Source organism: Ziziphus jujuba, chromosome 8 (genome assembly GCF_031755915.1).
Source record: "Ziziphus jujuba cultivar Dongzao chromosome 8, ASM3175591v1".
NCBI classification, from domain to species: Eukaryota; Viridiplantae; Streptophyta; class Magnoliopsida; order Rosales; family Rhamnaceae; genus Ziziphus; species Ziziphus jujuba.
Window position 1 is genome coordinate 13,470,076 of NC_083386.1, and position 24,709 is coordinate 13,494,784.

Here is a 24,709-nt window from a genome sequence, read left to right on the forward strand (position 1 = left end):
TAAACTTTTTGTTGCAAAAGCTAATTTCCTTTTCTTTTTTTTTTTTTCTCTTATGATTTTCCAGCAAACAACAATAGCAATAAGTTGAAAAAGGAGATTTTTCACCCTGTGGTACTCCAACTGGTTTGGATTCTAGAGACCCATATGATCTTCAACTTGGTAAGCGAAAACCTAAAAAAGAATTAAATCCTTTGTCTGTTTACAGCATTCAAAAGTGGATTTTTTTTTTTTTTAAACTCATGGTTTTCTATATTTATGAGAAGAATGACATTCAAACCATTTTTGACATGATCTACCCTCGCTTGATGGTCACATGCGCAGTACGTGATCATTCTATTAAGCATTTTTGATAGAAGAATCAATGGTGCAATGGAAAAGGAAGTTTGGGGTACATAATACCAGGAAAAAAAAGTTTATGATGCAATGTGTTAACCCTGATAAAGTTCGGGGTATATAGCTGCCAATATTCCTTTTTTCTACTTAACTTTTTGCTGGGCCCCATCGAATTAAATGTAAATGATTTTGATTTTAATACTCTCTTTTTAATTTTACTGTCATTTTCTCTCCCATGGCCTATAGCAGCCATTAAAATTTCAATGACAAAATTAATAATTGTGTGTTATAAATTAAATTTTAACTGCATTTTAATATTTTAAAATTTTATATTTGTATAATTTGGATTTTAAATTTTGAATTTATGTAATTTGGACTCTTAAATTTCAAATTCAATGTGCATTGGTCCAATTATACACGGGCCATTAAAGTACTATTTAAATACATTGTGTTTGATCCTTTTTAATTATAATTCGGTATACTCAATTTTTAGATTCATGGTCTAAAATATTTATGCCCTTTAGAGCATCAATTTCATTAATGTGCAATTTAAATTTTTAATTTTTTCAATTATGAGATTTAGGCTTTTAATTTCTTAGACAATATAATTTATAAATAAATTAATAATTATTAAAAAATAATGAATAATCAATACTAAAAATGTATAAATATGTTTAAATTCTATTTAAAAATATTTTAGCAAGGAAAAAATATATTTTTAAAATGAAAAAAAAATTTAACTAATAATTTAATGAAAAAAGTTTTTTGGTGAATAAGTTAGAATAGATATTTTGTTTTCAATTAAAATTTTATATTATAATAAAATTAACCATAAAAGAATAAGAATAAAAAAATGAAAAAAAAGCATTAAAATCTTCATTAGGTCAAACTTATTCACCAAAAAAATGTTTATTTAAATAATGAATTAAATATTTTTCCTAAAAATATATTTTGCTTTGTAAATCTTTTCAAATGAAATTTTAACCTATTATACGTTTTATACTATTGATTATTAGTTATTTTTTTATAAGTATTATTTTATTTATAAATTATATTATCAGAAAAATAGAGGAGATGATAATTTTTAGAGGCAATTAAAATATCCCTATTGGGTTTTTTTTTAACTTTTTCGGTTTGGTTTGGTTTGTTTTCTTTTCTTTTCTTTTTTTTTTTTCCCTTTTTATGTACAGTATATTGATTATACTACTACTACTACTACTACTACTACTATTATTATTATTATTATTGGGTAGTGATCAAACAATGTCAACCTAATTAAGATATTCTTACTATAAGAAAATTATCATTTACTGACGAAAAAATATTGTCAGCAAAACTGGCAAATTCGTCAGTAAAGGATTTATCAAGGAAACTAAATTTGTCGGCTCTTTGATTGCATATGCTTCCTTAGGGATTGTATTTACCGAGGAATGTTTAACGTTTCTTGGTGAAACCCTTTACCGATGACTATTAAACTTTCTCGCCAATTACTATTTCCATTGACCCCAGAAATGTCGGTAAAGGGTTTGCAGACAAAAAAGAAGTAGCTAAAAAAACTATTTTGAAAATTTTTAAGACCATTAGCGACGACAAGCTATTGTCAGCAAAGGGTCCTTTAGCGACGAAATATTTATTTTGTCGGCAAATAATTCTTTAAGGATGAATTTAGTGCTTGTCGGCAATGAGTTCTCTAGCGACGAAATTATAATTTGTCGGCAAAGGATCCGTTAAGGATAGAATTGTGGTTTGTCGGCAAAGAATCATCACCGACGAATTGTATTTTTGTCGACAAATAGTTATTTAGCAAGGAATAAGGTCGTCGCCAATTGTGTTTTGGGACAAATATGCTATCATTGATAAATATTCAATCATTTACAAAGAAAATTTGTGGTCGGTAATCATATTTCCCGATGAAAGTGAGTTTTGTTGGCAAAGGTATTTCTAGATTTTATTTTTTATTTTTTACAAAATATTGTAAATTATTTATTTTTTCAAATTTTATCAACCTAAAAATTTTAGCAACACAAATATTATACAAATATTCATATTGTACAAAAGTAACTGAACAAAAGATATAATTCATTACTATTATGAACATACATGTTAATAAAAATCCAAAAGCCACTACAATAAAAAAAAAAAAAAAATTGTCAACAAGCAGCTGATAGAGGAAGTGGAGGTGGTGGAGGAAAATGAAAGATGTACCATCACCAGAGCAAGAGTTCTATACATTAATTTGTCATATAAACTCTCTCATTTGGCTCATATCTTCTTCATATTTTGACATCCGTTCTTCATTTTGTTGCCTGGATGAGTCATTCTTCTTTTAAAATTGACATCTGTTCTTCACTTTGTTGCCTGTATGAGTCATACTCGTCTTTCAAACGTGATAGTCGCTCATGCAAAGCAGCTGTACCTGGTGACGGTTGTCTTTTACAAGAATATGAGGCTGGTTTTGGACCATATCCCATGCCGAGTATATATCCTGCTCTAGTTCTCAATACTTCATCAGCAATCACATTCTCATCCACCGATTCCAATCATTTCTCAAGTAGTTATGAACGTCTTTGACGCATGTCCTCCAACAAGAAACAAAAATTTATATGAATGTATTTTTCACTTAGAAAATTGACAATATAACAATAATTGCCATATGCCCAATTCCACAATTCCTGTAACAATAATTTCCTCATCCTCTTCATTTGAAGAGTACTCATATTTTCCAACACATTATCTCATCCTCCATACATATCCTAGGAAGGCAATGTAAGTAAAGTGTTTCTTAGTTTGGGAGGAGAAATGTAGAAAATTATTTACATACATATCTTTGTCGAGCTGTCTTATTGATCCAACCTTTTTTATCATGATAATGCATATCATGAAAAAAATCCACCCATCCTATGTTTGTCCTTTAGGAAAATTCTGCTTGTTCATAAAAATTTATTGTACATAAAATTAATAAACAAGAAAATTGTTAATATTAAATGTTATACAGAGAATTTTGGACAAAATATACATGTACATATATACCTTTGATTTTTCCTGAAGATGATATACAAAGGGTTTCGATCCTCCATAATGATTATAAGACACATTTTCATGATTTTTTTTATTACTTGTGAACGATGCTGCACACAAAATAGTACCTTTAATTAATTTGAAAGTATAATTTAATAACCATAAATATAATAAAAATTAATCACATATACCATATATTTTTCATTGGTGCCAAAGAAATCACATAGATGATGCCAATTCACTTCCTTTATACGTAAGGGAAGAGCAGACTGTTTGGCTTCTTAGATAGTCTCAAACTCCAAAAAGCTAATATGAAGTGTATGACGAAAATCACTATATGCTTTGCCCATTAACATATTGACATAGCTAACATATCTCTCATCTTCTAGGTCAATATCAAACTTAAACTACGAAAAGAATAATAGAAGTGTAGAAGGACATCAATAAGAAAGAAATAGATGCTTAGAAAATTCAATAGCACTTACAACCAGTAACAATCTTAGAATAAATATCTATATGTAGACATTTCAGTGTATATATATATATACACATACACTTCCAATAAAACAAATATAAGTTAGTTAGCATTTAATATTGGCATAAAGATGAAGTATATTTTGAGTTAAAGATAAAAAAATCCACGTCATATAATTAAGGCAGCAACTACTTGCAAGCGAGTAATGCAAAAAGAGTAGATTTTCAAATGCATATAGAAGAAGAATTAAGGATATAGGCATTAGCAGCCCTAGCATATCACCTCATAGATAAGCAGCCTTTATAGTTAGAAAACATAGAGGAAAATCCAGAATGGTTGTAAACCTGTAAAAGATCTCTGATTCGTTTTCTTTCATTCTCATCGATCTTCACCCATGCTTCAACCTGTAGAGGAGCATGCTTTCTTACTAGATAAACACACTCACTTGTTAATTTACTTGAAATCTTGTTGTTCGTGGGCCTCCCAATGTCATAATCCAGTTCCACTGTTAGCCTCCCCATAGTTGCAACCATAACTATAATTCATTTGCCAATAGTCCCTCCTCTAACATTTATGCTTTGCAAATGGGATGCGGAAAATATGCAACAACAAAACAAGACATTTATGTAAATAATATAGAATTATTAATACTAGTTTAAAAAACTATTTATAGTCATTGATATTGAACTAATACTGCAGGAAATTGATTTCAAGATTTAAGCCCGAACAGATAGAATTGAACAACTGTAGGAGCCTTGAGGGTGGTAGTCGGTCTAGCTGAGAAATAAGGTGGCGGTAGGGGTGGTGGGGGAAGAGGTGGTAGAGGAGATGGTAAGGCTTGGTCCTTCTTGTCTAAGTTAGTAACTCTGGAACTTCTATCACCTGTGCTGGTGGTTGTCGTGTGCTGGTGGGAGCAGGGAAAGGGAGGATCTTTTGGTATTGTTTGCTCCATTGATTTCCCCATTAGTCATTGCAACAAGGAATAAGCTAAGACAATTAGAATCAAATTTCACAACAAGACAGCTCCTGTTTCATATTTCTACTTTTTTCCCTTGTTCGAAACTAACATTTTTTGTTTTCAACATCCAACAAACAAGGTAGCACAAACATTTGTTAGTTCACTATGCACAAATACAACTTGGATAATAATACAAGTAATCATGTAGTTTAAGGAATTTAAGGACCAAAGGTAAAATTAATTGAACTTTATTTGCACCAAAGTCAATGATTATAAGTAAGCACTGCACTATGCACAAATACAATGTAATAGTGTATATATATATATATATATGTATACTTTATCTGAATTGTGCATAGTGGATAAGGTCTCAATGTATGCAGACTTTGATTTTTCCTTTTGTTTGTTTTTTGTTCGTTTTGTGTTCAAGATGTGTGGAAATGAAACTTGCAAAGTAAGCTACGACGACGAGGCAGACTTGGAGCTTGAAGAACAAGAAGGAAAATGCAAATGAGATGGTGTCTGGTTCAGTGTTAGGGAAAATTCCAGAGGGTTCTTCAGTTGGTACAGAAGAAGGGAAAATTCTTGAAGTGAGAAAGACTTGTGCAGGTTTGCAGAGTAGGAAGAATTTAGCTCAACAAAAGCCATCTGGGTATGGTACAAATTTGGGAGATAGTTATTCCATTGATGTTGCAGAAGAAGCTACTGCTGAGAGTGTAAAGGGGTCAAATTTGGAAGGTGGTGATGGTGAAGAAGCTATTCCAAATGAGCTTAAGGATGACAATGTTGAAGTGAGCAATAGTCATGTTGGTTTGCAGAGTAGAAAGAATTTTGCTCAGGAAAAAGGAATTTGGGAGATAGTGCTGCTAAGAGTGTAAAGAGGTTGAATTTGGAAGATGGTAATGGTGAAGAAGCTGTTCCTAATGAGGTTAAGGATGATGACAATGTGAAAGCTGAGGGTATGGCAGAGATTTCTAGTGAGGCAAAAAATGGGAGCAATTTCAGTTCGAAAGAGACTTTGGACAATGAGTTTGGGGATCTTCTTGAGAAGATGACACTCGGAGAGTTGTTTGATTACATGGAAGTTAACTTCAGACTACTCCCTAAGATAACAATGTTGGTGACAGTTTAGTTGATAAGTGGTTTTAGTTGAGCATTGGATTGGGATTTGCAGCAGGAATTCTAGTTCCTTATCTAATATTGGCTAAGAGGAAATATTGGAGAGAAGCCTATTTTGGTGCTATAGATGTAGTTTTAGAAAGATACTAAATTTATGGTTGAAACATAGAACCATACAGAAGAGGAATAGAGGGCATCAACAATGAATATACTTCTTATTTATTTTTTAATTATATATATATATATATATAAAAAAATATATATTTTTACTAGTGAAGATTGTGTTTCTTTTGATTGATCTTTTAGCTGTATTTACTTGTTGAAATTGCGTGTTAAGGAATCTAAATATGAATGAATAAGATGGAAAGGCATGGATGCCTTTAATTCAGAGGAATGAGTTTTTTACTTTTCTGCATCTTGTTTGTTCTTTATCTTGTTCTTTTAACTTTATATTTTTATATGAAATTGTGGAAAATCGAAGAGGAAAGAGCGAAAAGGAAGCTTAAATACTAGTTATAATCTGCTTAGAACAACAAAATGGACAATAGAAAAACAAGAAGATAGGTCAGCACAAAGTCTCCTACAGTAAAGCAATTAAAACTGTGAAAAATTGCCGCTTATTTTCCATTAAACGTAGGGCAAGGAAGAAGAATTGAAGAAAACAAGTTAAGCAAGGTTCTATTACAGTTACTAAATTCAACCCTCTTATCTGCATTATGTCCAGCATTTCAAATGGGGAAACCATAATAACTGTATTATGTCAAAAAAGCTTTTCGTTATGATTTTTAAAAAGTGTAAAACTTTGGACAAATCACCTTCTAAACTCACTTATTAGCAAGTTAAGTCTCTACTTAGACCATCACTTAGACCATCTTTTTAGTTGCTCAAAAGCTTTATTAATGGTCAAAACTCACTCGAAAGCGGTTATGACCAAAAGTGTTTGTTTTTTCATGGTAATTAGTATATACCATCCATATTTTTATACTTTGCTAGATATTCCTGTCTTAGCGTACTGAAATTGCTTTCACTTTTGTAGTTTGAGGCTTGTTCTAAATATCAAAATCAATGTATTAGTGTACTGAATGCTGGATATTGGTCTTATAACATGGATTAAAAATTGGTCACTACTATTTCTATGATGACTAAACTTGATTTCTTACTAAGTAAACATGAAAGATAAACATGTACTAAATTTTAGGTGTACCTGTGCTACTATGAAGACTAGGAGATGTAGTGGATGAAACAGATGGAGCAGATGGAGCAGCTAGAGCAGGAGGAGCTGATGAAGGGAATGGAATCGATGAGCTTGAATCTGGTATGCGAGGTGTCAGAATGATCGAAAGAGCTGCATTAATATTGTAACAGCCCAGTCCACCCGCATGTGATATTGTCCTCTTTAGACCCCACCCACACAAGTTTAAAATGCGTCACAAGGGAAAGGTATCCACACTCTTATAAGGCATGCTTCGTTCCCCTTTCCAACCGATGTCTGATCGCACAATCCACTCCCCTTAGGGCCCAGCATCCTCGTTGGTACATCGATCCGGGTACTGGCTTTGATACCAACTATAACAGCCCAGTCCACCCGCATATGATATTGTCCGTTTTGAACTCCACCCGCAAGGGTTTAAAACGCGTCACAAGGGAAATGTATCCACATCCTTATAAGACATGCTTTGTTCCCATTTCCAACCGATGTGGAATCTCACAAATATCCATTGATTCACCACGACCATGATCACGTGCACGTCCATGGGCACCAACTAGAGAATTACCACGCCGTGACTTATACATCTAATTTAATATATGATATTCTGCTAATGATGAGAGGGATACCAGTTAAGGAAGCAAAGTATAACACATAAGATTGAAGAAAAAGTATCTACTCAACTCGTACTTTTATTTTTTATTTTTTTTATTAGCAAAATCCACTCAGTCTATGTTTGGAAGCAAAAAACAGACAAATAGTTCTAACACAAGGGTATGTGTAGTTAAATTATTTAATATGTACTTCAATATCTCTAAAACAGAAAATTTTGTGTGCTTGTAGAACTTGGAAAACTCATTTAACAATAATATAATATCCCACAATCAAAAAACAAAAACAGAAAGGAACAAATTAAGAAAAAACGAGCACCACAGATCAGGTGATGGTTCTTATTCTTGAGAGCAAGAGTCGAGAGAGAAGTGAGAGACAGAAATTAGACAAAACCAAAGCAGGTTAAACAATGTATCAATGTACAACAACAGTATATTCCATCACAAAAAAAAAGAAGAAAAAAAAATAGAACACAGATATATATTATAAATAAACATTTCATTCAATATATTCCAAGTAATGCATTTTAAAGTCATTTTATTAATCAATCACTATCATCTTCTTTTGTTAGTACATGATCTTCACTGTCAGATGCAGGATTATCACCACTCATCTTATTCTCACTTCCATCGTCTATAAAGTCATCATCATCTAATGCTGTAAAATTAGGTTCAACATATGCAACGAAGTGTGGTTCAATGTCAACTAGTTGCAGCTACAAGTCATTTAACTCACCATTAACCCTCCATTCAATAGCTAATGACTCATCCTTTTGATATGCACCTAGTGATGATATTTCAACTTCATCATCCTCCTCTAACTTCTCAGGAATATCCCACAGATTTCTATGGTGTGCCTTTTGAACAACTTTCCAATTGATACCTAATTTAGGATCATCAATGTAGAAAATCTAATGAGCTTGACTTGCCAAAATATAAGGATCGCTAGTATACTATTAATGACAAATATTGGTGCTTGTTAAGTGAAAATCCTTTTACACCATTTTTTTTTTGGGATTTGTATCAAACCATGTACACTTGAACACAAATGCAACTTCATCCCACTTATAATGCATTCTAACAACTGATTCTAAAATGCCATAGAAGTCTATCTCAACCTCTTCATGTACTCCCTGTACCATAACACCACTATTTTGAGTTGTTAGTCGATCATCCCATGATTTAACAATAAATCAAACTCCATTAACAATGCAAGCAGGATAAACGTACACTTGATGATCGAGCATACTTGCTAGTAAATAAAAATCATCAGTTGCTTCTGTTGCTCCTTGAGAACATAGAGTTTCCACCTACATCACAAAATTCCAAAGTTTGGCAAACTAACAATGCCTACAAAAATTGATATAATTAATCTCATATGACTTGATTTGATACAAAAGTACTTACACGATTTTGGAACCATGCTGGAAACGTTTCTTGTTGCCTTTGGAATAGATTGTCACTACTTTATTTTTCCAATTCAAACAGGTGCTCACTAAAATATAAAAATAATTATGTGAAATTCATACCTCCAACATTATCATAAATTGGAATATGAAGAATATATTTCAAATCTAAAGATGATATTTGCTTACTCTAAATAATCAGCAATTTCCTCACAATTATTAAGAATATACCAATGTAGTTTCTTAATTTCCTCTTCCTCCAATAGTCTTAACTGAGAAGCACCACATGGTTTTGCTCGCTAGTTGAAACAAGAAATACCTCTAGCTTCATGTGCAACATCAACATTTCATTCCGGCCTATTAAATTTAGTCTCAATGTCTTGAAAATACATTAAACAAAATGTCAATGCCTCATTCGCATTGTATGCCTCTGCAATGGAACATTCTGGCTTAGCCTTGTTTTCTACATAGCCTTTGTAGGTTCCTAAAACCCTACACCAGAATTCATGGTTTATATCCACTTAAGTTCAAAACAGTATAATTTGATAATATAAAATAGTCATTGAAAAGCATCAATTTACCTTTCTATTAGATACATCCATCGAAATCCAACTAGTCCAGCAAGTCATGCTTCATGTGGTAAATGAACGGCTAAGTGAACCATAATATCAAAAAATGCTGGTAGGAATATTCTTTTTAATTCGCAGAGTATAAGTGCAATTCCATCTGCCAACTTCATCAAATCATTAATGGAAATTGTCGTTGCACATACTTGTTGGAAAAAAACTTGATAACTCAACCAAAGGAAGGCAAATATCCCATGGTAAAAATTTTCGAATGCCAATAGGAAGAAAATGTTGAAATAACACATGATAATCATGACTTTTGAGGCCCGTTATCTTACTATTTTTAACATTAACACTTTTTGAGATGTTTGCTGTATATACATCAAGATATTGTGTGGAGGATAAAAAATGACAAAATTCTACTCTCTCTTGTCGTGTTAATGTGTATTTCGCATGTGGCTTTACATACCTTTGGTCAACACATTTTACTAAATGTAGCTCTTTTCTTATTCTCATGTCTTCCAAATCTTTTCAAGCTTTATCAATATCCTTTGTCTTGGCATCAATGTCCAACAAGGTTCCAACTATTATCACATATATTTTTCTCGATGTGCATAACATCAAGATTATGTCTTATTTTAAAAGAGGACCAATATTCTAACTCAGAAAATATACTCCTTTTGGTCCAATTCAACTCTGCTGGTGTACGTTTATGTTTTATACTTGGATGCTTTCCCAATTTCATTGTTTCTACACATTGCACCTGCCTCACTATATCCTTGCTCGATAATTCCTTTGGTGCAGATCGAGTTTTATATTAACCATCATGTAGATGACTTCATCACCAGCGATGGTCAGAAGGTAAAGACTGACGATGACCCATGTAACATATTTTACTTCGCAACTTTAATGCTGATGTTTCCTTGTTGCACATAGGACAAGACATATAACCTTTTATGCTCCAACCTGATACAAGTCTGTATGCTAGAAAATCATTAATAGTCCATAATACTACACCATGCATTTGAAAGATTTTACTAGTTAAGTAGTCATATGTTGCCACCCCATTCCACAACTCTTTAAGTTTTTTCAACCAAAGGTCATAAATACACATCAATTTCTCTACCAAGAGATTTTGGGCTGGGTATCAATAAAGACATCATCAAATATGGTTGTTTCATACATTTCCATGGTGGTAGATTATATGGTGTAAGAACAACCAGCCACATGCTGTATGAACTACTCATATTTCCAAAGGGATTAAACCCATCTGATGCAAGACCAAGATATACATTGCCTTCATCATTCGAAAACGATGGATACATTATGTTAAATTCTTTCCAAGCTTCACCATCAGCTGGATGTCGAAGCACACCATCATTAACTCGCTTCTCACTATGCCATCCATATCCCTTTACTTATGTCTCGATGTATATAATCTTTACAATCTCGGATTTAGTGGAAAATATCTAAGTACTTTGTGTGGAATGTTTTTAACTCTATAACGATACTTATCACATACTGGACATATTCCTAAATTAGCATTCTCTTTCCAAAACAAAACACAATCATTTCGACATGTATGAATCTTATCATACCCTAATCCAAGTGCACGTAACATCTTCTTCATGGAATATGTATCTTTGGGGATATATGCACCTTCTGGAAAGGCATCACCTAATAATTGAAGCAATATGTCAAATGATTTAGTACTCCAATGGTTTAGAACCTTGAGATGCATTAACTTAACCACAAAAGTTAATGTCGAGAGCCTACAATCTGGATATAGTTTTCTTCCAGCCTCAACAAAAAGATTGTCAAATCCATTGTCATCATTTCTGATTTCCTCATTGAACGTATTTGGCTCGACATTTTCCATATCATCATCTTCATAAGATTGATACACATCATTCAAAATGTCCAATATATCATCATCATAATATTCATCCATATATCTTGTTTCTTGCTCTCCAACACTCGTGGATGCCACATGTTTTTCTCCATGAAACACCCAATTTACATATAATTTAGAGAACCCATACTTATAAATATGTTTATGTACAACCTCAATAGGTTTCCAATAGGCATTAATACAATTACGACATGAGCAACGTATCTTCTCCTCATCATCCAAATGTTGTTTAGAAACTTCAATAAATGATGCTACCCCATTAACATATTCTCTAGAAAGTCGAATCGGATGACCAATCCAACTTTTATCCATCTATTCATACATCAAAAGATAATAAACAATCCATCCGATTTGGACATAGACATAATCACATCTAACTAATGCATACATATACACATAGGTATGCTCACTATTATCAACATCTTATGGCTCACAAGCATCTTTCTTTTTTCTTTTTTCTTTTTTCTATCTAAGATGGTATTAAACAGGATGTGTGGGGTCTCTCTAACAGAGAGATATGTACACAAATTCACATTGTAATTTGAAAATTTTTCACATCTATTTTTAAGTTTTGATTTTTTTTTTTTAAAGATATTACCTTTTTAGTTTTTTATTGTTTACCAATCGTTTCTTTTCGATATGTAAAAATCTATTGCGTTTAAAATTAAAAAGTGGAAAGACACTAATGTCAATCTAAATTAAAACTTAAGATTTACTAAAACAAATTTCATTAAGTTCATAAAACTTCTTATCAAACATCGACTATTACCTTTGATTTATCTATATTATGTTAAAATCTAACACAATAGACAATTCAATCTAAAATCTCTTTCTTGCCCTTTCTTCCTCCCAATTATATGTTTCAATATAAAACCTACTTAGGAACCAAACAATTATTTTTTTTTTTTAACTTTAAGTTTGTAATCTTGGAATTTTTCTATCAATATTTTTATTATATTATTTTCTTTTATTTAAACATTTTCTTTCTTGTTTTTATTTATAAGAAAAATCTCATTTATCAAACATATGTATGTGGATGTAGATGGGATTTTTTTGCTTCAATTTTCTCTTGGAAGGATCTTAAAGTCTTTGGCAGAGACCCTACATCTTGGACAGTAATTTTGTTAAGGCAATTAAAGGCAGATTAAGAAACATCTTGGAGAGTAATTTTGTTAAGGCAATTAGAGGTAGATCAAGAGATATATGTCTTCCTGGTCAATAGTTCCTCAAGGTTTTAAGATTAAAATTGTATATTAGCTAGCTATTATAGCAATAAAAAAGTTAAAATTTCTTATCACAGTTAATGTGTTTTAATTTTATGGGTATTATTCATCATTTCGTTTGTTAATTTAAGATTAAGTTATAAATTTTACATTGAAAATGAATTATTTGAAATGAAAAAGAATCTAAGAGGAGGTATATGAAAAAAATTAGAATCCAAGAATAAAAGTGAAAATCTTTCAAACTATGAGGTAACTACTACAGAGGAAAAAGCTGCATAATGGTAATATGATTCCACATTGGATTCTCCAACCAATGGTGGCAGCTTAGTAAGTCTAATACTATCACTATCCATCTAATCTAATCCAAACTATTAAGACTAACATTCACATAGTAATTTCAACGAACAGTACATGGTCATTAAATGTAACATCATCAACACCACGACAAATCATAGCGAAGACATAAAAGATGAAGAACATATCAAAGCAACACCAAGTTTCCAAAATTCTCACATTTTGACAAAACAATGCAACATTTCTTTCCAACAACAATGACCAAAATAGAACGGCAAAAAAAAAAAAAGCAAAAAAAATAGAACTGCAACAATTCAAAGACAGACAAAGATAGAATAACAAAAGGGAAAAAAAAAAAAAAAAAAAACAAACAAACAACACTAAACCAACCTGCAGAACGGCAACAACCAGATCGGCGACTAGAAGGCACAAACGTTTAGAAGATTGGCTACCTGTAGAAAAAAGAAAGAAAGTCAAAGAGAAATTTGAAGAGAAATGCTAAGAAGAAATTCAAAGAGAGATATGTTTTGCTTCAACCTTTGGAGATGCAGAGAGCTGCTGCTTTGACTTGCTGTTGAAATAAAGAGAAAGGTAAAGCAGATGCGAACCCAGAATTATTTCGGTCACTGAGAGAGTCGAAAACCCCAAACTATTGCAAACGAATAACAAAGAGATCAAATGATGGAGAAAAATGAAGAGAAAGGAGAAATATAATTGTATTTTCATTTATTTTCCCATTTGAAGACTGGCAGGATCGTGCGGTGGGATTGGGGGCGCCTAAACTATTGCAGATGAATTTGTTAAAATTGTCCCAAAAAATTCTACTATTTATCGAGGAATGTTACCCTTTCTTCGGTATAGGATATTTACAGAGGAGCTTAGTTCGTCGCCAATAGAAATTTTTCCGAGCACAACCATATTTCATCGGCAAACACAACCCTTTTATTTTATTTTTTTCTGAATTTATGTTCTATATTATATCAATATAAAAAATTGTTTTCCACTTCATTAAAAATACATATCATTTTTTTTTTAACAATACATGTCAATTTTTCCTAAATACAAAATAAAAAAGCAATGCCTTTACCAAATAAATAAAATATAAATTTCATCAACAGATGTTTACTAGTGTTTTAAAAAATTATATATATATATATATATATATATATATATATATATATATAAAATATGAAACAAATATAGCAGCTCTCCACCACTAGCATTAACATCGAATATAACTAACCTGCAAAATTAAAGGTAAGCTAAGATAAAAAGTAACTTGTAAATATGTTGATTCAATTTAATTTAATAGCTTACGAATTCTAAAATAATACTCTTATTAATAATAATGATAATAATACTATATATATATATAACTTATATATTATTAGGATACTAACTAATACGCATTGTATTTAATTTGTTTTCAATATCAAAGTGAACTAATAAGCATTGTATTTAATTTGTTTTAATTTAAAAGTATACACATATGTCATAAAAATCCTATGGAGACGATGGACAAATTAAATATATGGGATTTTTCCAAACAATCCATTTTTTGGGGAAAAATAAATTCCACACCTTTTGCCGACAAATTACAAATTTCGTGGGCAGAAGAAACATTATCCGAGGGAATGTTACATTTGTCGGCAAAAGTCTAAGTAACAAAATAAATTGCAAGTTAGGATAGAGTTATTTATATAGTTGGCCATTTAATTTAATTTATATCTTACAAATTATAGAATAATTTTGCTGCTGATAATAATATATAGTTATGTATTTATATATACATAATTACCAATGCATCATTCTCTTTCTTAACAAAAAAAAATTTACATCTATACATCACAAAAATCCAAAAAAAAAACCCTTTTGAATGACATGTAACACTTTGTCAGCAAATTTTTTTTACTACCTCATTACCAAAATTTTCAAACATAGTATATATTATTTACAAATAAATAAAATGCACAAATTAACTAAATAATAATAATAATTCAAATTTTTATATTTTGGGATTTTACCTTTTACCGACAATGATATGCCATTTGCAAGTAAATGTAAACATTTTGCCGAGATAATTTTGAATCGTCGGTAAAAGATATTATTTTTGCGAATTAATGTAAATCTTGTCAGTAATTGTTATCTTTTTACCGACAATATTGGCGTTTGTCGGTAAGGTTCAACCTTTTGCTGACAAAATGTCGATTTCGTTGGTAATTACCACCTTTTTCCCAACAACATTAAAACTCGTCGGTAAAAGTTATTACAATAGCAGCAAAATTGTGTTTGCATCATTAAAAAGATATCATTTGCCCACGAGTTTTATGTTTTGTCACCAAAAGTTTCAGTTTTACTAAGAAAATATATTTTTGTCGGTAAATGTCTCTTTTGCGACAATATTATGTGTTATGGGTAAAAGTTTCATTGGTAAATGATCATTTTCTTGTAGTGTCTAATCATTGTCTATTTTTCAGCCAACCATTTTAGATTATGGTTGTTGTTGTTAATTAAATTTTTAATAACATTTTTATTCTTGTAAAAATATATTTTTCTTGCTAAAATGTTTTTAAATAGAATTCAAAACTATTTATATATTTTGTACTATAAATTATTAATTATTTTTTAATAAGTAATATTTTATTTTTAAATCATATTATTTGAAAAATCAAAGACCTAAATCTTTCATTTGAAAAATTGAATACCTAAATATCATGTTAATAAGTTCAATGTCTAAATTGCACAAATTTAAATATTGATGGTACTATATTGCAATTAAAAGAGGTTGCGTGCAATGCATATAGATAAAGGCTGTTAATAGTTCGTTTGTAGTTGGATTACTCCGTATAAAATTTGAAAGTTTATGGTCTAAATCTTAAAATTTCAAAGTTTAGGGTCCAAATCACACAACTTTTAAAATCCATCATACTAAAGTGCAATTAACCCTAAAAGATATTAGACCATTTAATAAGGATTTATAAGTTAATAAAATCATTTTTCATTTGCTGCAAGTTAGACTATTCATATCCTTTTTGGTTTTTTTCCCCCTCTTTCCGACCAAATTAGCCTATGCATCTTAAAATCTTAAGTATTCAAATATAAAATATAATTTGGTCAAATTTTGATTTTGTTATCTCAACCATTTTTATTTTGTTTTGGTTATTTATTTGTTATTTTTTATATAAACTATATAGTTTATATTAATACAAATTAATAAATAAAAGTTCGCGTGCAAATTGGAGGCACATTTAAGTCTTTTATTTTATTTTATTTTATTTTATTTTTCTTAAAAAAAAAATAGAGAACATTCCAAAAATAAAACCTCTAGCATTTTAGCAGTTGTGTTACTATTTTTTTAACTATTTAAGAATTCAAATTTGAAAATATATTTGAGATTTATATAAAAGGGTTCACATTATATTTTTAATATTTTAATATTTTAATAAATTCATATAAATTTTAAATGTGTTTTTAAATTTTGATTTTTAAATCAATTTAGAAACTAATAACAAATATTCTAATGGAAAATCAATCAAAATATCTTAATACATCAATGACAATATATATAAGGTAGAGTGGAAGTAGTAGGAGGGTTTTGGAAAAATTAAAAGAAAAAAAACGAAATTAAAAGGAAAGAAAAATCAAAATTGACATGGCAAATATGGTAACGGGAAAGGAATGGCAAAATCAGTAAGAAATACTCAAATATAAAAGAGATAAAATTAACCAATAATAACTTTGAATTTATTTTTCTTAAATTTATAGTTAATTGAAATGTATAAGAAATAAATTTGTTGTTGTTTATTTGAGTTCAGTTTTTTCTCAACTAAATTTAAAATTACTTGAAATTCATGAGCTTGATGGGTACATACTTTTTAGTTTGCAGAAAATGGAAATATTAGTCATTTAATTTTTATTTTGGACAAGACTTCAAGTTCAATTTATTCAAATTAATGAAAGTATTCCAAAACTTAATCTTGCGGTAAAATCGTTAAGAATGTATTATAATTCAAAATTCAAACATTAATTTTAGTTAAATCTTTCACCCTAGTTGTAATGATTCCATCTACTTTATCTCTCAACTCCCATTTTCCAACCATAATTGTCATTTCAATCACGTCGGAAAAACTAGTTTTTTTTTTTTTTTTCAAACCATACTTGTCATTTCAATCACGACGAAAAAACAAGTTTTTTCTTCTCAACTTTTTGTTGGTCCCCATCGAATTAAATGTAAATGATTTTGATTTTGCTACTCTCTTTTAATTGTAGCGTCATTTTCTCTCCCATGGCCTATAGTAGCTATTAAAATTTCAACGACAAAATTAATTAATGAGTTATACATTACATTAATTTTAGCTGCATTTTTATATTTTAATATTTTATATTTGTATGATTTAGATTTTAAACTTTGAATTTATGTAATATGGATTCTTAAATTTCAAATTCAATGTGCATTTGTCCAATTACAGATGGATCGTTAAAGTACTATTTAAATACAATGTGTTTGATCCTTTTTAGTTATAATTCGGTATCCTCAATTTTTAGATTTGTGGTCTAAAAAATTTGTGCCCTTTAGACCATCAATTTCATTAATGAGCAATTTAGATTTTTAATTTTTTATATTATGCTATTTAGGCTTTTAATTTTTGAGATAATATAATTTACAAATAAAATAATAATTATTAAAAAATAATGAATAATAAATAGTAAAAAATGTACAAGTTTAAATTCTATTTAAAAATATTTTAGCAAGGCAAAAATTGTATTTTTTTCAACTAAAAAATTTTAACAAATGATTTAATTAAAAAAAAAATTGGTGAATAAGTTTAAATAGATATTTTATTTCCAATTAAAATTTTATAATATAATAAAATTAACCATAAATGAGTAAGAATAAGAAATGAATAAAAGCATTAAAATTTTCATTAGGTCAGACGTATTCACCAAAAAAAAAAAACGTTTATTTAAATAATTAGTTAAAAAAGTTTCCCGAAAAATATTTTTTTTCTTTGTAAATCTTTTTAAATAAAATTTTAACCTATTATACATTTTATACTATTGATTCTTAGTTATTTTTTTTATAATTATATTATCAGAAAAATAAAGGAGATGACAATTTTTAGAGGCGATTAAAATTTCCATTTTGGGTTTTGTTTTGTTTAGATTTTTTTTTTCTTGTTTACCCTTTTATTTGCATTATATTGATATTATTATTATTATTGCGTAGCGATCAAAGAATTATTAAGACATTCTAATCATTGTCTATTTTTCAGCCAACCATTTTAGATTATTATTGTTGTTAATTAGATTATTAATAGAATTTTTACTCTTGTAAAAATATATTTTTTCTTGCTAATATGTTTTTAAATAGAATTCAAAACTATTTATATATTTTGTGCTATAGATTATTAATTAGTTTTTAACAAGTAATATTTTATTTTTAAATTATATTACTTGAAAAATCAAAGACCTAAATCTCACATTTGAAAAATTGAATGCCTAAATTTCATGTTAAGACGTTTAAGGTCAAAATTGTACCAATCTAAATATTGATGGTACTAAGTTGCAATTAAAAAAGGTTGCGTGCAATGCACATAGACAAAGGTTGTTAATAGTTCGTTTGCAGTTGGATTAATTAGTACAAAATTTGAAACTTTATGGTCTAAATTGTAAAATTTCAGAGTTTGTTTTCTTTTTTTCTTTCCAGTTAAATTAATTTATGCATCCCAAAACCTGAACTGTTAAAATATAAAATAGAATTTGGTCAAATTTGATTTTCTATATCAACGATTTTTGTTTTGTTTTGTTTATTTATTTGTTTATTTTTTTTATATAAACTATGCAAGTTAGAATATTTATATCTTTTTTGTTTTCTTTTTTTCTTTCCAATTAAATTAATTTATGCATCCCAAAACCTGAACTGTTAAAATATAAAATAGAATTTGGTCAAATTTGATTTTCTATATCAACGATTTTTGTTTTGTTTTGTTTATTTATTTGTTTATTTTTTTTATATAAACTATGCAAGTTAGAATATTTATATCTTTTTTGTTTTCTTTTTTTCTTTCCAATTAAATTAATTTATGCATCCCAAAACCTGAACTGTTCAAATATAAAATAGAATTTGGTCAAATTTGATTTTCTATATCAACGATTTTTGTTTTGTTTTGTTTATTTATTTGTTTATTTTTTTTATATAAACTATATAGTTTATATTAATAAAAATTAATAAATAAAAGTTGGTGTGGAAATTGGAGACATTTTAAGTCTTTTATTTTATTTTATTCTATTTTTCTTAAAAAAAAAAGTAGAGAACATTTCAAAAATAAAACCCCTCATATTTTAGCAGTTGTGTTACTATTTTTTGTAGCTAGTGAAGAACTTAAATTTAAAAATGTATTTGAAATTTATATAAAAGGGTTACTCTATACTTTTAAAATTTAGTATTTTAATAGATCCATATGAACCTTCAATACATATTTAAATTTTGATTTTTGAATCAATTCACAAACTAATAATAAATATTCTAATAAAAACTCAATCGAAACATCTTAATAGAACAATGACAATGTATACAATCTAGAGTGGTAGTAGTAGGAGGGTTTGGAAAAAATTAAAAGAAAAAAAAATAAAAATTGGCATGGCAAGTATGGCAACGGGAGAGGAATGGCAAAATCAGTAAGAAAGAGTCAAATATAAAAGAGGTAGAAATTTTAAATGAGTGTCTATTTGTGAGGGAGGGGACATGGTTGGAGCCAGGAAGGAGTGGGCCAAAAATTCCAATCATTGATTAATAGACAGATTTTTTTTGTTGGGCTGACTGAAGTCAAATTTCAATCTCTACGGAAGATTTAAGAAAAAAAAAATCTATATATATATATATATATAAATATAAAAACTCTTTAATAAGAATGACTATAAAAGGAGATACGTATACGTTCGTGTTCCACTTAAACAGGAAAAAAAGAAAAACAAAAGAAAGAAAAAAAAGAAAAAAGAAAAACAAGCTAAGTACCACTCTCTAATCAGTATCTCTCACCATATGGAGTTCCCAATATTGACAGTCTGTCTATTCTCTGTATTCTGTATCATCTCCATCCTCTGGAAGATTGTTCTTCAATGGAGATCATCAGACAGAACCTGCTACTTGCTAGCCTATGAATGCTTCAAACCCGCCGACTTCCAGAAGCTCGATTTCCATTCCACCGTCGATATCTTATTCAGAAACAAGAATCTGGGACTTGAAGACTCCAAGTTCATATGGAAAACGTTGGCCAATTCCGGCCTTGGTGGAGAAACCTATGGTCCAAAAACTGTCATGGCCGGTCGAGAACAATGTCCAACTCTCTCCGATGCCTTTTCCGAGGTGGATGAAATCATCTTCGGAACACTCGACAAGCTCTTTGCCAGAACGCAAATTCCTCCGTCGGAAATTTCCATACTAATCATCAACGTCGCTTTATTTGCTCCTTCGCCTTCTCTTACATCTCGGATCATCAACAGGTATTACATATGTGAATTATCAATTCTTATGCTTAGTTCATTTACTATTTTACTCTAAAAAATTTAAGCCGTTAGAAAATGGATCATCATTACATTTATATTATTCTTTTTACAGGTATAAAATGAGGGAGGACATCAAGTCCTTCAACCTCGCAGGAATGGGTTGCAGCGCTAGCATCATCGCTGTCGACGTCGTCCAGAACTTGTTCGTCACGAACAAGAACTCGTACGCCATTGTTGTGAGCACCGAATGCATGGGAACCAACGTGTACAGTGGGAAAGAAAGATCCATGATGATAACCAACCTTCTCTTCCGAAGCGGAGGCTGTTCAATGCTCTTCACGAACGACAAGGCTTTAAAGCACCGTTCCATTTTGAAATTGAACTGCCTGGTTCGAACCCATACAGGTTCGGATGATGAAGCATATAATTGTTGCATAGAAGTAGAAGATGAAGAAGGATATAAAGGTTTTCATCTCTCCAAGAGTCTCACAAAAGCAGCAGCTAAGGCCTTGACTTTGAACCTTAAAGTGCTTTTACCAAAAGTTCTTCCACTAAGCGAACAACTTCGCTACATGATTTTACTTGCATGGAACAAAATTAGAATTACTAGTTCTTCCAATGCTGAAAATGCTAGGGTTGATTTGAACGTCAAGTCTGGTATCGATCACTTCTGCATCCACCCTGGTAGTCGTGGGGTTATTGATGGTATTGGTAAGAACTTGAAGCTAAGTGAATATGATCTTGAACCATCTAGAATGTCACTTTACAAGTTTGGCGATACATCATCTGCCGGAGTTTGGTATGCTTTAGGTTATTTGGAGGCCAAAAAGAGGCTAAAGAAAGGTGACAAGATTTTGATGATAGGGTTAGGAGCAGGATTCAAGTGCAACAACTGTGTTTGGGAGTTAACTAGGGATTTGGATGATGTTAATGTGTGGAGAGATTGCATAGAAAATTACCCTTGTAGTTCAGGTGTGAATCCGTGCAAGGAAGCGTATGGTTGGATCGAAGATGAATACCTTAAACTTCGTTCGGTTTGATCGTACGTCAATTTGATATGCATAGTTAAATCCCGCTTATCCGTTACTGGTTGATGGTGTGGCGTAAAATTCAATATGATACTAGCTAAAGCTCTATATGTTATATGTTTTGTCTTATATTTTAATTATGTTATATGTACGCCGTCATTATCTATATGTTGTATGTTTTGTCTTATATTTTAATCATATTTATGTAAGCCCGATTAATAACCGTGGATATAAAAGTGATCATTAAGTTGCAATGCCTTAATTTTCTTTTCATTAATTCTCATAGATTTATGATCAATGAGGCAACTAGTTCTTTGTCTCAAAACGTGTACAAAAAGGTTAGAAAACTCATTAATGATGGTGCCTTTCATAATGTTTACTTTTTGTTTTGTTTTGTTTTGTTTTATTTATTTATTTTTTTTTACTTAATTATGTAGTAATTTATTTACTTCAAATTTTTGTAAGCTTAATTTAAGAGTGGTTAGAATTTGTTAGATTTCCCAAGTAATAACAAATTTGCTAAGGAGAAGAAAAAAAAAAAAAACATAAAAACCAAATTGAATTCCATTTTAAACTATTAATCTGTTTGTGTTCTTTTTTTCTCTCCTAAATTTGCAATTAATTCAAATATATGACAAATTCTAAATAATGCTAACTAGCATTTGAAGTAAGCAAACTTCACATGATAGATTAAGCAGGAAAAAAAAAAAAAACATAAGGTATCATTTTTTAAACGTGTTGATTTTTCTTTACATAATTATGTTTAATTATTTTACTTCAAAGGTTTGATAGTAGTCAATTAATGATAAATAAAACTTATTAGGCATCTTAAATAATTATAAATATGAATAAAAAATAAATAAACAATAAACAAACACGAAAACCAATCTGAAAACCATTTCAATTATTTTGAGTTGGAATTTCATTTTTTTTATTTATTAATTTGTAGTTAATTGTGATATACCTTAATTCACACTAACATTTTAAAATATGCAAATTAAATAAATTTAAATAGTAAAAAGCAAAACCAATATGTTACCAAAAAATACCAAAACTTTATTTTACAAACCCTTATTAATTAATTAATGAAGCAGAAGCAAATCCTGTAAAATGGGATGGAGATAGGGAAATGGCAAGGCCACTAAATGCGTTAGTCTCTGTCAAAGATATTCAAGAAAGTCCAATTTTCCATTAAAAGAAAATAGAAAAAGAAAAAGAAGAACTCCAATTTTATTTTCTATTTATATAGAGTGTAAATTTTCGAAAGCATACATGATATGTCCATGATATATCAATGGGACATGTTGAAGAACAGTTGCTATGTTTTCGATTTTATTATTATTACGACTTTGTCAAGTAAATTCACTCAATTGGTATATACTCTTTGTACTTACACTCATGAACTTTTTGTTTTTTTTTTTTTTTTTTTTTTTTTTTTAGTTAGGAGTTGTTTATAGTTATTATTATTATTTTATTGTTATTACTATTTTTAGGTTAGGAGATTGGCGTCCACTTATAATTCCCTTAGAGCATATTGGGTAATTAAAATGATTATTTCTAATAAAATAAGAATACTTATCCATATGACTTAAAAAATAAAAAATGAATAAATATTCTTATCGATAAATTTGGTTATTATCCGAAATTAATCTCAAATTTACTCATTATAAATATTATTTTTTCCAAAAATGTTAAATTTGATAAAAATAATTAAAAGTTAAATTTTATGGTTATTTATGTACTTTTAGTTTAAGATAATCAATCTAAATTTAAATATGTTTTGAATATGGTAAAGATATTTATCCTTTAAATGAAAAAATAATAATAATTCTAAGCTTTTTGAAAAGAATAATTATTCTTTAAAATAAAGGATAAGTATTTTTATGGAATCGATATTCCTAAAATTCAAAGTATGAACACGCGAACAATTAATCAAATAATAAAGTTATTCTATTCCTACATTTATTCCACATGACAAATGTACCCATAGGATTTATTGGCTTGAGACGCAAGCAAAAGAAAAAAAGAAGAAGTTTAGTGATGTGATCCCAAAACAAAGATGATTCTCAATTTTGCGTTTATATTTTTTCTCTTTTAAATTTGCATGTGTGCTTGAGGTTGCTTTAAACCTCCACTTGTTATTTGTAGGCAAATTTATCATTAAATGTAATATTTGGTAAACCTCTAGATTTTAAATTCTTTAATAATCTATTCCTTCAAAAAGTTAGAATCTAAGAAGTAGCTAGGGATAGTTTCCCAAATTCTCCTTCTAATATAATTAGAATTTTGAAATTAAAATTACTATTTTAACTAATAACAAAATTCTTTATGTATATATATAGTAGTAATATATGTATATATATATATACATAAGGAAATAATTATTCATGTCTATTATAATCATTATATACAAGTAAAACAGTAAAGAAGACTTTTGTTAAATCAAGTGCATTAATTCTAATTTTGTAACTTTTAGCAAACTTGAAATAATTGTTCATCAAACAATACTCAGATTGCCCAAAGAACTAATTTTGGTTTAGTAGAACTTTTGGTGATTCTTTCACAATCTATAGCAACCCAATAAAAACTTAAGACATGTAACTAACTTTAACTAACACTAACTGACATTTGAATATTGCTCTAAATAAACTACATTGAATTAAGTTAAAAAAAAAAAAAAAAAAAGAACCAAAGTTCAACAACATATAATGAATGCTTTACCAAACAATATTTTAGTGCAATGGTGATCATCACATTCCAATTAGCAAATGGGCACACTTTTCCCTTCCCATTCCCCTTCCCCTTCCCCTTATCCATCTCTGTCTCTCCCAAAAGGCCAAAACAATTAATTATCAGATAGCGCTCTTTGTACAAAAATCCATCACCATTCCCTTTGCTTTTGCAGCAGTCTATTTCATCAACTATAAACTCTAAACCCACCATCATTTTTACAAACTTTTATATCCCTTTAGTTTTACAGACGTAGATTTTCATTTTCTTTTAACAATTTTGGGTGTCTCCATGGTTGCATTCATTTAACAACCATGATTTTG

General features: G+C 29.5%; 1 long non-coding RNA gene and 1 pseudogene across 2 annotated transcripts; one reads left to right on the forward strand and one right to left on the reverse strand.

Annotated features, from left to right (window-relative positions):
* Positions 1-2,922: 2,922 nt before the first annotated feature.
* On the reverse strand, positions 2,923-14,188 carry LOC112489620 (uncharacterized). Of its 2 annotated transcripts, XR_009640263.1 has the most exons (6): positions 13,660-14,184; positions 13,513-13,574; positions 7,108-7,717; positions 4,171-4,402; positions 3,364-3,461; positions 2,923-3,255 (listed from the first exon to the last, which is right to left on the reverse strand). It is a non-coding gene; the product is annotated as an uncharacterized LOC112489620 (long non-coding RNA). The 2 variants fall into 2 exon arrangements; XR_009640262.1 differs by having other exon boundaries at positions 4,171-7,717; positions 13,660-14,188.
* A 5,877-nt stretch (positions 14,189-20,065) lies between these two features.
* LOC107413587 (3-ketoacyl-CoA synthase 19-like) lies at positions 20,066-21,822 on the forward strand (annotated as a pseudogene).
* Positions 21,823-24,709: the final 2,887 nt, after the last annotated feature.